The following is a 12,362-nucleotide window of genomic DNA, read 5'->3' as shown; positions in this document are numbered from 1 at the left end:
CTTTTTTTGTTTTGTATGTAGAGTGTGTTGCATACTTCTTTGCTTAATTAATTTTTAGCAACAAACAAACTCTAGACCACTGCTGAAATGTGTGAAAAATCCATCCGCTGCATATCAAAACGAGCACTCGGTTGCGTGAAGAGCGCAACAGCGTTGCCATTCTGCACACATGTGACCTGCACTTGGACCAGTTTCCTTAAAATCTCTGCATAACGTCAACCGTAATCCTTATACATTGTGAAAATTGCACAAAGCTCACATATGACCCACATGTGTTCTTGACGGTGAGGGGGACCCTTGTACATATCTCATTATATTCCCCTATAGCATATCAGCATTTCCCTGGGTGAATGTGTATACATACAGAAGAGAAAAAAGAGTCAGATGATTTATATTATCTTTATCACCCTGCTACAGGAGTCGACTTGCTTCCCCTTTCTCCACCTCCCCATTATGTAAAACTGTGGATTAGGTAGGTATGTGCATGAATCGTGAAGTCAGAAGTGTGTGTTTGTATGCATGCATGTGTGTGTTTGTGACTTTGTAGCATGTGTTTGAGAGAAAAGGGTATATATATATATATATATATATATATATATATATTATATATATATATATATATGTACACACATCTATGCATGCATGTATGCATCCATGCAGAGACCCCCTCCATCTGTCTCTCTCTCTGCCTCACCCTCTCTCTCCATCTATCATGCATCCATAGGTCTATCAGCTTCAGGAATGAGGTAGGGGGGAGAGAGAGAGAGAGAGGAAGGGGCGAAGGGTACACGGGGGAAAGAGAAATAAATTTAGCCCCCCTACTTTAAAAATGCACATACATTTCCATACATTGAAAAGGCAGTGAGGTGCACACACCCTTGCAGCTGTATCCCCAATATGCTCCCCCCCCCCCATACGAACATGCGGGCACACACACACACACATCCCAAAAGATGAATGCGTGTGTCCCTTTGCAGGGGGTGCAGGTGAAAATCTACCCCTTGCCATATTTATCTTCATAAGAGCAGAAGGTGCATGCGTGTTTGTCTGTATACATACTGGTTGTGTGTGCCCGGACTCTGTGCATGTGTGTTTGCTTTTTTGTGTGTCCGTGTGTACATAAGTTCATTTACCTCAGCAGAAGAAAAAAGACCCTTGCTGCTCTCTTGCTGTATAAAAAAGATGGAAAACAACAACAACGACAACAAAAGGCTCGGCAACATAGATTTCGCTTGATTCCTCAATGTAATGCACATCAAAATATTGCAGCATGTACTGCGGGTCTCAAATAAGCAATTCAAGTCAATCGAATGTCTCAGGAGTTTGCAAGTTGCTGCTTCTTCACGCTAAATCCACAATTCCCAGACTCCTTCCTTTTTTCATTTCCATACCAAAATGTATTTGTTGATGCATAGATTCCAAATAGTCTATTTGCCATCTGTCATGTAGCAAGGCTTTCAGATACCAAAACAACAACCACGACCTTTCCCTAAAATGCAGCCGAAACACCCACCCCTTGTAGATAATGACGGCCTGTCGCGCGAGAGAAGAGAGAAACATGAGTGTGGTATTATTAAGTGAGACTAGTTTGTTCGAGAGAAGTGTTTTTGGCTTTTAAAAAGTTCCATTTTGCACTCCCCAGGCACCGCATATGGGGTACCCCAGGGAGGCATATGTGTGCGCGTGTGTGCGTATATGTGTGTGTACAGGGATGTAGTATGTGTGTGGACTCTAAAATATTCTGACTGCGCTGTCTAGCGGCTCACAGAGCAGAGAGATGTGTCCTGTCTCCTGCATTCAAATGCGAGTGGGTTTTGGAGAGCAAAAGTAAACAGATATGCTTGCTTGAACACACACATGAAGACGCTTGTATATGCACACCTGCTGTCTGGACATGTATGCATGCATGTACGCACAACCACACACACGTATGGCATTAATGTGAGCGCAGAACATGTGAACACAAGACGTGAGTGTCTCCTCATCTGTCGCCCGTCCGTATTTCAACACATATCCCCATCAATCTCATCGCCGGAAAGGCCTGCGCGTCTGCTCCACGCTGACAAACACACCGGTGTCATTCAGCCAATAAATATTTTTTAAAAAAAGGTGTCACGCAGGACCGTCATCGACAAGCTGGTCGTCATGGACGTGCCCTTTCACGGCCCGTGAAGCTACTGTTTTATGTGGCAATATAAACTTCTGCAGGTCTACTTTCTCAATTCACTCTTTAAGCTCTTTAATTCTTTTCCATTTCACACTTGCAGTATATGGGGCTGTAATATAAGACAACCCAGGACAATGAGCTGTCCAGTTGCTGAGGGGGGTTAGCTGACAAAGGTGGAGGTGGGAGGGATAGCGAGAGGTCGAGTGAAGGGTAGTATGGGACCCTTCAAACAAGATATGACCCTTTAAAAGCCTCGAATGTGGTGACTAGTATCCTCCTCGCTACCACATTTCCTCCTGCTCTTCCCTCTTTCTGCCCCTCCTCGCTCTCACTTTTGTCCCTCCTCTCTTTCCTCACTTAATCCATTCACACACAGATGTGTTGTCTGTCATGACCATGATGATAAATTAGCGCGGGTGCTGCTGGTGAAATAGGAGCTGGTGTCTGAATGTCGAGGGCAATCCGGTGGACAATGCCAGGGATGAACCACGGATAGTTCAGCTGTGATTCGGTCTGGAGAAACACTTCGGATGGGACCGCGTTAGGGTCGTATTCGCTTCCAGTACAGCTGCGGCGCCACCGGACGGTGCTTTATCCGACAGATTGTCAGATTATTTAAACGTTCTTCAGAAACGCAGGTTTTATTTCTTCTTTTATGTCATTTTTTTGTGAGAAATATTTCAGTTATTTGAAATAAAGAAATACCACCAGCACACACTTTTAAAGTGAATACCAAAGAGAAAAAAATGTTACCAAAAATTAAAAAAAAGAAACTTTATTGGTGTCATTTTTTGTCAGATAGTGGGAGAATGTTTGAGATGCCTCTGAGTTTATCCCCGTGCCGTGCCAGCAAGTCCAATCACAGTCTTTGGTTACAACAATACCTGGAGCGCTGTAAAAATTGGTTCTCTGTGCATGTGTGTGTGTGTGCACTGGTGGGGGCAGAGGGGGCTGCCTGCCTGTGTAGGTGTGTTTATTTATTTATTTATTTTATTTTTTTCTGGGGGGGGGGGAGTGTAATTCTTTTACCTGCAGGCTTTGGTTTCTGTGTGCCTGTTTGTGTCTATGCTTGCATTTGTGTGTGTACGGACATGTGTTTCTCATGAAGGCCCATGCCGGGCAAATTAATTCTCAGAAGTTGCGTGGCGGGGGCTCTCCTTCCCTTTGAAATGGGGCATACTGCTCCCTGTAATCAATAAGTCAAGCCATCTCGGCCGCATGTTGCAACCCCCCCTGGCACACAGATGAAGAAGCCCAATTTACTCATCATAAATTCTGATTCCCACAATAAATATGAGAGAAGGTCCCACGGTATTAGAATATCTGGAATCTCAGGGGCGTTTGAAATGCCGACTGGCCCTCGCCTCAGACTGGAGTTGCTTTGTTGGTTAGAATATGTGTTTTGTGTTGAATAATAATGACGTGGTGTCAGGAATATTTATTTTAGATCTGAGAAAGAAAAATTCCAAAATTAATTGTATTAATGAAGGTGTTTGTGTTTTCATGCCGACATTTACACAAAGTAAAGCATCGGATCCTGTTCCTGTGCACAGACATTTTTTGTCTACCTTTTGAAAAAAAAAGAAAAAGAAAATCCCTGTTTTTGTTTTGTCTTTTAAAAAAAAAATCTGACCATTTTCTAATGAACCCCGACAGGCACCTCCAGACAAGAGGTGACGTGTGCAGGCACAGGCATGTGACGTTGGGGACATGCTAATCTAACGGACAAGTGCTGTCTCTCCTGTTTAAAGGCCCCTCTGCTCAGTAGGTCCAGGCACATGACAGTGACCTGGGGAGGGGAAAGTGTAGCGAAATTGTGACACACCTACAGAGGGCAGGATAGGGGCTGCTGAATCGGCTCCTTGAACACGGGTTAGTTTAAAAGGGAACGAAGAAGAAAAGAACAGAACTGCACAGCTGTAATATCTGTTTATTTTCAATCTCTGGCCATCTCTGCATGCAAAGCATCTTGTACACATATGAGTGTTGGCAAGTGTCACAGTATTTGTATGCACCCTGCAAAATTGATTTAATGCAACATGGCATCCCCAACACCAGTGGCGCTCTATCTATCTTCTTTTTGGCAAGGACTTCCTGCTCTTCCGAGCAGTTCCGTCGATACATGACATTTATGAGGCTCCCATGAGCCCCGGCACATGTTGCCCAGACAACTGAGACAGCTTCAGCGCCATGACAACAAAAACTAAATACTGTCGAGGCCAAATGTGAGCGGCCCACAGCCAACGTCATGGTTGAGATTGTCCAGGAGTGAACAAAGCAAATTTTTAAACAAAAGCTTGTTTCAGCTGATAAGAAGAAAAAAACACATGACACGAGATGATAAGAAGAGAGGACGGGAGTAGGACTTCAAGAGGAGACTAAATTTAGCAAGGGAAACTAGAGGAGAAAGCAGTTCTCGGTGCTAGTCAATACAACTGTCTTCATTTGTAAGGCAGTGTTAAGAGCACTAATTCCTGACCTGTTAGTTACATCTGAGAAGAGAGAGCTTTGCCGGTTGCTAATCCATAAGTCTGCTGCTAAGTGGTTCATCAACGAGTGCCTGAGATCGAATGTCACCAATTAAGACGCCTAAATGCCTGGCTAATTGTGCTCAAAGTGTAGCACTCTGTCTCTCATACGATCACACATTATTAGTGACAGCACGCACGCATGTCCACGCACACATACACAGACAGAGAAACACAACTTGCTAATCAGCTGTGAGCCTTGAAAACATGAAAGCAGTTGTAAGTGTAGGAGAGAACGCACAGTTTGATTGGCAAAACAATTTACCCTTATGGTCACATCATTAGCAATTAAGATCAAACACATTTAAGCTTTACCGGCCAATAAACCCGGTGGAAGACTTGATGGTGCCGAACTTAAAGATATCAGATAAGGCAGCTTTAAATAGCTGTCTGAACGGTAAAATGCAGGCAAGCTGAAACAAGACGATGTAAATTCAATTTGCACACAATTAAATCTATTTTAAATTCAATGTATGTGATTAAAAACTGAATTTAAAAACAGAACTCCATGCTAGTTAAATGAAATTCAAATAACGAAACAGAAAGTTGTTTTCTAAAGGAAATATTGCAACATTAGGTCTTACATTGATTTTTTCCTTTTCTTTTTTAAATTTAAAAAACAAAAGCACATTCTCCCCCCCAAAAAACAAGAGATTCTGTCAATACGGATCAGTAGCGAGGGGACCATTTCTTCTGTGCACCATTTCCTCTACACCGCATATAACACTTACAGTGTGCGTTTGGAGGAGGAGGGATCTTTTGAAGAATGAGAACAGATAACATCTGCTCCCGGCCTCTCCCTGCCTTGCCCACAGGTCTGAGGAGCAGAGCGAATTGTGTCTGAAAGGGGATGATACCCATCGGAATGTTAATGGTGCTGAATATTTCAGAGGTGGGATCATCACATGGCAGAAGGAGGACGGGCGGGTTTCCCGAAAGCATTTAGTGGTCGAAGTTCTTCTCTGTTATTGTAAACCCAGAGTCAAAGATGATTTCAATGCACAGCTAACAAGGCCCAGTTGCTGTCGGGGAGGTTTGAGATGGTTGTCTCTCCCTCGCTCGAACACACTGAAAAAGTTGGATTGTTGCAGTTACAAATGGTTTTGAATATCATTATTATCACCATGCTATCATTATTCTTTTTCAACCATTTCATTTAAATAAATGTAACTAAACAAAACAGATGTTCATTAAACCTCAAGATGTGCAGCTCTTTGTAAAAAAAGAAGCCTCAGCCTGAAGTCTATTTTAAAGCAATAAACACAAGTAACTTCTGCTCCTTATGTCTTTTACAGTATTTATCATGATGAAATATTAAATCGCTATTGCACATATGGTAAATCCAACTAGCATAGTTATATGACATAAGTGGTTCTTAAGGTTTTTTTCATTCTTTTTTTTTTAGGAGGGAAAGAAAAATCTTGGGAGCCATAAAAAAAACAAGGGGATTGCCCAAACAGCCCGTATAAGCATCTGGTAACCACTACAGTGCCTTTATTTCAGCCAAAATGACTGGTTGTGTTAGCCTTGAGAAAGTGAGAGGGAAAGACAGCGGATAGACTGAGAGGAGGTTCTTTTTTGGCCAAAGTGAAATTGAAGTTTTTGGGAAGGGGGGGAGAGATAGGAAAAGAAGGAAGAGAAAAAAGGTCTAAAATTAAGAGAATTATTGCATGCTCCCAGATGTGTGCAAGCAGGATGACCTGGGAAAGTCAAAGTTGTCCCCCATCAATCATTGCCATATGCTTCTAGAGAAATGGATCCTGCAGGACACTTCATATTCCTCTTTCTGATTAGTTCATTTGAGAGATGCAGACGGTAGGGTGGGGGGGTGGCTGGTGGCGCTCTGAAAATGGACGGCCCCGGTGTAACCCAAGAACAGAGCGGGTTCAATGTCAAAATTAAGGCTCGCTATTTAAGACTTTAGGGATCTTTTTTTTTCTTTTTCTCACTCACTCACCCGCCTCCATCGTACTCCTGTGCTCCATCTTTTCTTTTCAGAGGTTGGTGTCAGGGTGCGATAGAGTGAAGGCAATGTGTTCTTAACTCTGATCAAAGCAGGGAGAGAGGAAAGCTTTTCTAATGACTGGCATTCACTCTCCTTTCTTAATCCATCTCTCCTGTCTCCCATCCCTCCGCTCTCTCTTTCACTACCTCTTTCTCTCTCAGGGCATTGGTAATTATCGGTGAGGTCTTAGTGACTGCAAATGAAATTACCATTTAAGAGAGAGGGAGAAAGAGACATCCCCTTTGCCATAGGAGAGGGCTTAAGTGAGGCAGCTAGGGTTTCAGCTATTGATTTTTAAACTGCTACATCAGAGAGTGTAATGCTTTCATAATTTCAAATAAACTGTCTGGTTACGAAGTACTAATGAGAGAAAGAGTGAGAGTAGACCAAAAGAAGTAAGAGAACGATGGGGGTTGAATTTTAAGTGTCGATGTGCATACGGGGAAGTTCGACGAATGTACCGGTCAGACGAAACGATCAATGTGTCAATACTCTGATAGTTTTCGTTTGTTTGTTTTCAAGAAAACATCGGCGAATGCTAAATATTTTATGTCGTAATTAATGTTAATACAAACCCCGCTGCTAATATGATATGATTTTGCATGAATTTGTGCCCGCAGGTAATATATAGAGATATATAAATGTAGCATACGCCGTGATTTCACTTCACAAACACTGCCGCTCAGCTGGAAAAGATATATTCCTGCAAAAGTATCAGTTTTCTAGCTGCCTTTTAAAAATACGAGCATGCCAGGCAGTCAGTCTTTCTTGCAGACGTAGGTCACATATTCTTAAGAAATTTCAAATGTGTGATATATAAAATAATAATCTTGTCCAAAAAGTTATTTAAGTAATGACAGTATTTTTTTCCCCTACTGATAGAAAAGGAAAAGATAATAAAGATGAGAGATTGCGAAAGGAAGATGGATTTCTGGATGACACTGCATAAACCCAAATCTCTGTCTCCCTCTCTCTCTCTTTCTCTCTCTGTTTTCCTCCCCCTCTCTCTCTCTCACCACAGACCGCAGGCCGTTGGAGGCAGCTTAGAAATCTCTTACATCTGGAACAGCCATAATTCGTGGGATTTGGCCTGACAGCCATGACAGGCACTGGGGCGGCCAGCAACAACTGTCTCCTGTGTTAGCAGCAGTCTGTACGTTAGCTCCGTGAGAGAGAGGGAGAAAAAGAGACAGAGAAGGAGAGACAAAGAGTGTCAATATGCAGAAGCCGTGTGTATACATTCAAACTTCCACTTTATCCCGGGAGCTCATGGAGATTAAACTCACCTCAACAATGTTTGCACTTTTTTTTTTTTTTTCCAAGTTTGGGACAATGTAAAATGTAATCACGGCACATTTACAGTACAGTTGTAGAAAGTAAATTCGTAAGTTTATTCAAACAATTTACTTTTTGGTTTTATACCTTAAATCCTGCTTTATGCTCCTAATTCATTATGGTAATTGTTTAATTCAGTCCACTACAAATATTTCACGTCACACTAATTAATATTTTCAAAATTTATGATAAAAATAAATACATTGGTAAGTGGTTTGGTATGTACAAAGATTTTGTATATTTTTAAATGTTTAATTCTATATTAAATAAATTGTCTAACTACATTTAAATGAATTCTACAGCAACTGATCAGTAATTTTAATGTAATAATATACCTATGATATATTTACATATCACAAGATTAAATGGAAAAAATTATTTTTTACAGTTTACTTAACATCTTTAATATAAAAACAGGAATAATATTTTTTTTTACCTGAAGCAAATTGAAATGAGTGTTTTATTATTTTTACATATTTGGCATTGAAACTTTTACTTAAACAGATATTTTTCTATCTAGAATCCCAGGAAGTACAGTATTATCAAATTGACAGAAATATAATAAAAATGAAGATATTTCAGTCTAAGTAAAGCGCAGTAATTTTTGTTAAACGTGTATCATATTTTACATACTGTACATATAACTACATGAGTGTGTTTCTGTACTTTCCCCCCATAAAAGCACATGCAGGACACATAAATTGACTTGCAGCAGAAAAAGCAGCAGCGTCCATGTGTTTCATGGCATGCCAGAGGCTCCCTGTGTCGGCCCTAAATATTACACACAGACAGTAGCTATCACTTCCAAGCCTGAAATCCCACATTCCACATTCCTGATTCCAACGGCTCGCCTGCTAAGCTGGGCACCACATGAAGAGCCATTGTTAGAGCGAGAGGGGTCATGTATCTCTCTCGCTCTCTGTCTGTCTGTCTGTCTCGAGCTTTCTCTCTCTGCCCTCCTTCTCTTGCTCGCTTTGTCTCTCCGCCCATATATCTCTCACTGTCACAGTCTCCATCTGTGACTCTCTTGCTCCGTCTATCTTTCTATTTCTACCTCTGCCGGTTTATCTTTATCTCCCTTACTTATTCCTCCTCTCCTCCGCCGTGCTTTGTCGCCCACTCTCCCACTCAGTTTTTCCGTCGTCTTGCATGTGTTTGTTTATTTCTTTCTATACCTCGCTCAGCCTCCTGTCTCCTCCTGATGCTGTTTGTCTGTGGCTCTCCTTCGGTCTACAAGACTCTTACTTTGCTTTCTGCCTTTTCTCCCCCCCCCCCCCCCTTTGTCTCTCTCCATCTGTATCCCGTTGTCTGACTCTCCATCTCCCCTCTCCCTCTGTGTCTCTCCAGATATTCATGTAGAGATTTTCTCACATGTTAGATATAGATTTATGACCCCAGTCAGATCCCCGTGGCCACTAAATTTGATACCATCCACTAAGCCACATTGTTTTTTTGTGTGTTTGGGCTTGTCTGTTGTGTGTAACTGTGGGTAAGTATGTATGTTCGTGTCTGTGGGTGTGTGTCCATGCATTACAAGGTGGAGGCGGGTGACTTTTAAAGGGTTAGCTTGGGTACGGTGGGCGCAGAGGAGGAATTTACAGTTTATTGAAGCACAGCAGTCAGGTGTGTGTGTGTGTGTGTGTGTGTGTGTGTGTGTGTGTGTGCACGCACATGTCCATGTGTGTGAAATAGAAAAAGAGAGAGGGAGAGAGAGAGAGAGTGCCTGTGGGTGCCAGGTGACCAGGCTAACCTCTTGGCTGGTGTTTTGGATTTAGCCTTTGGATAGAGGAGAAAAATAAAAATGGAATGCTTTTTCAATTACAGATCAGAAAGAGAGTGAACAAAGGCAGCAGTAAAGGAAAAGATGAGTTATTGGGATCTAATATATCATGGTGTAACACTCCTAAAAATCTGACTGCATTAATTTTGACTTTTGGAACATTTTGTACTTTAAACTCAGAGAGCTGAGCTGAGTCCCGAAGTTTTGCTCAATTTTTATTTATTTTTTTGGAAGTGATTAATGTTTTACACTCTAAACTGTTTCAACGTATTTTAGAAAATTGCGTGTGTGTGTGTGTCATGAAAAATGTGAATAGAGCTACCGTAATAACTTTTCCTTTTTTTTTCTTATCTAAGAGAAGATTCTCATGCATTTGACATCACGCTGTTGAGTTATGGCTGGGCTCAGAAGCAGCGCACAAAAACAGAACATTGGAAAGAATACAATATGAAGATCCACAGACACACACACACCTGTGGAAAACAGCCACTGCTACTGTCTTTTTGTTGCATGTTATTAATTCTGACAGTAGTCTCTTTAAAAGTGCTCGTCCTCTACCATGCATATTTTATTGGCTGTAGGTGGTATTTGTTGTGTATTTATGCCTGTTTGTTTGAATGCTCCGTTCCTTCAACCTATTCCACAAGTTGTCAAGGGTGGGGTATTTGAAAATGACACTGCGGAGCACCGAGGATTGTAATACTGATGTTTGTGTGATGTGAAATGGTATTCGCCTTTTGATGTTTGGCTAGGAGGAAATACACAAAAAAGCCTTGCAAAATAAAGGTGTGTTCATGCACGTGTTTGAGAGTGCGTGCACGTGCGTTCTCTGGAAATTGTTTATCTGTCAGTCAGCGTGTGTGCAAATTGCCTGCACTAGTGCAAGTGTTTGCATCCATGCACGCTCGTGCGTGTGTGTGTGTGTGTGTGTGTGTCCATGTCTACATCTCAAAAGCCATATCTGGCTTCAGATCAAATGGTGTATGAAGGAAGGGAATGACAGAGAGAGAAAGTGATAGCTCTTTAATGTTACCTATCCACTCTCAAACCCAAATATAAGACCAGGAACACAAGGAATAGGCAAGTGTGTTTTAGAGGAAAAGGAGTGACATGAAACACTTATGTAGAAAAGCTGTGAACATGACGTCGGCTTTGTAGCGGCAGGAAAATGTCTCACAAAACCGAAAGAAAGTGAGTAAATTGGATGCAAGCAAGAGGGAAGGCAGGGGCATGGAATGAAACGGCAGCGTGCACTGTATTGTTTGCTCGTGTGTGTCAGCGATGTTTTGTTTTTGACTGAATGCTGTCGTGTCTAACTCACCTTTTGCTCATTTTTCCCCATTCCTGTTCCGGGATGTTTAAACTTTCACTGTCATTAGTGAAGGTGTCATGGTAATCAAGGCCTCTGATGCTTAAAATGCTGCATTGTTGTTTCTGGGGAATTCATTTAATTTTTTTGAATGTCTTGTGTCAGAGAAATACAATCTTTAACTTTTTAATGTTTTTTTAAATGAAGAAATATTAGCCCCTGTGATTGTTTTTTTCTTTTCTCTTCACCTTTGTCCTTCCTATTTCCCCTCCTTTTTTTGTTTCCTCTGCAGGTATGTAGCCTGAGCTGGAATGGATGAAAATATTTACTGTGTACACACCATCCACAAATCCTTTCCCTCTCTTGATCCCTGGCTTTTATTGTTTCCCTTCTCTCCCTGCTTTTTACTCCTGTCTTTGAACACGTGCACGCTCTGACACAGATACGTGAAGATATGTGAATAAAGGTGTTTCTAACATAGGCTACTGTCCTTCTCTTTTGTGTGGTTATTACACATAGTATCAAATACACACAGATGTTCAGTCCTCCACATTCCACTTGTTGTTGCTCGCTGTTTTTGTCTTTACTAAGAAATTTCCACGCATGATTTATTCTCATGTAAATGTGTGTAAAAATATATACAAATGCCGGAAATATTTATAGAAACAGCCACACGTGAGAAGGGAGGCATCTCAAAGCTGAAGGACAGATTCTCTGCCATCTTAACACAGCCATCATCAAGGATCAGGTTCCCTTTATGTGCAATGCTACCTGTTTCCTACATTCAACAGGGCTTTCAGCATTAAAAGTTTGCTTCATTGTGCTGCCTATTCAGAGACAAAAAAGAGACGATAAATAAAGTAACTCTAATGAAAAAAGCGCAGGAATGTAAAATGCCGTGTGATATGTATTGAAGGCTCAAAGAAGAATAAAAGAAATACTGGCGTGTTTCAAGGACAGCAAGGCCATTAGTACACCATGCAATGACAGAGTGCAGAAAATAATTTGGATGGTGAGCACCTGTTAAATTAGGTATCTATTTCAGTTGTGGCGCCTAGTCAAAAAATATTTATAAGGTGTACCCATGTGTATTTTTTTTTATGTAAGACATCAGCCCACTTAGGCCACCACAGCTGTAATCTGAGGATTCACCAGGCCATGTTCCCCTCTAGCTGTGCTGAAACAGAACCTGTCAGCATGTAGTAGCTACAATATCTTTGGATCATTTCATATTGTTT

At 41.4% G+C, this 12,362-nt stretch overlaps 1 long non-coding RNA gene across 2 annotated transcripts in view; it reads left to right on the top strand.

Annotated features, from left to right (window-relative positions):
- Positions 1 to 11,605, top strand: part of LOC113028910 (uncharacterized) — a 29,513-nt gene extending 17,908 nt beyond the window's left edge. Inside the window, exons 2-4 of one of the 2 annotated variants that reach the window (XR_003273302.2) lie at positions 418 to 472; positions 7,722 to 7,853; positions 11,417 to 11,605. This is a non-coding gene — a long non-coding RNA (uncharacterized LOC113028910). Of the gene's footprint in view, positions 1 to 417; positions 473 to 7,721; positions 8,100 to 11,416 lie in introns of those variants that run through there. The other variant, XR_013911267.1, reaches the window with a different exon arrangement.
- Positions 11,606 to 12,362: the final 757 nt, after the last annotated feature.

This window comes from Astatotilapia calliptera, chromosome 9 (genome assembly GCF_964374335.1).
Source record: "Astatotilapia calliptera chromosome 9, fAstCal68.1, whole genome shotgun sequence".
Taxonomy (NCBI): domain Eukaryota; kingdom Metazoa; phylum Chordata; class Actinopteri; order Cichliformes; family Cichlidae; genus Astatotilapia; species Astatotilapia calliptera.
This window is presented reverse-complemented; position numbering and strand designations above follow the sequence as displayed.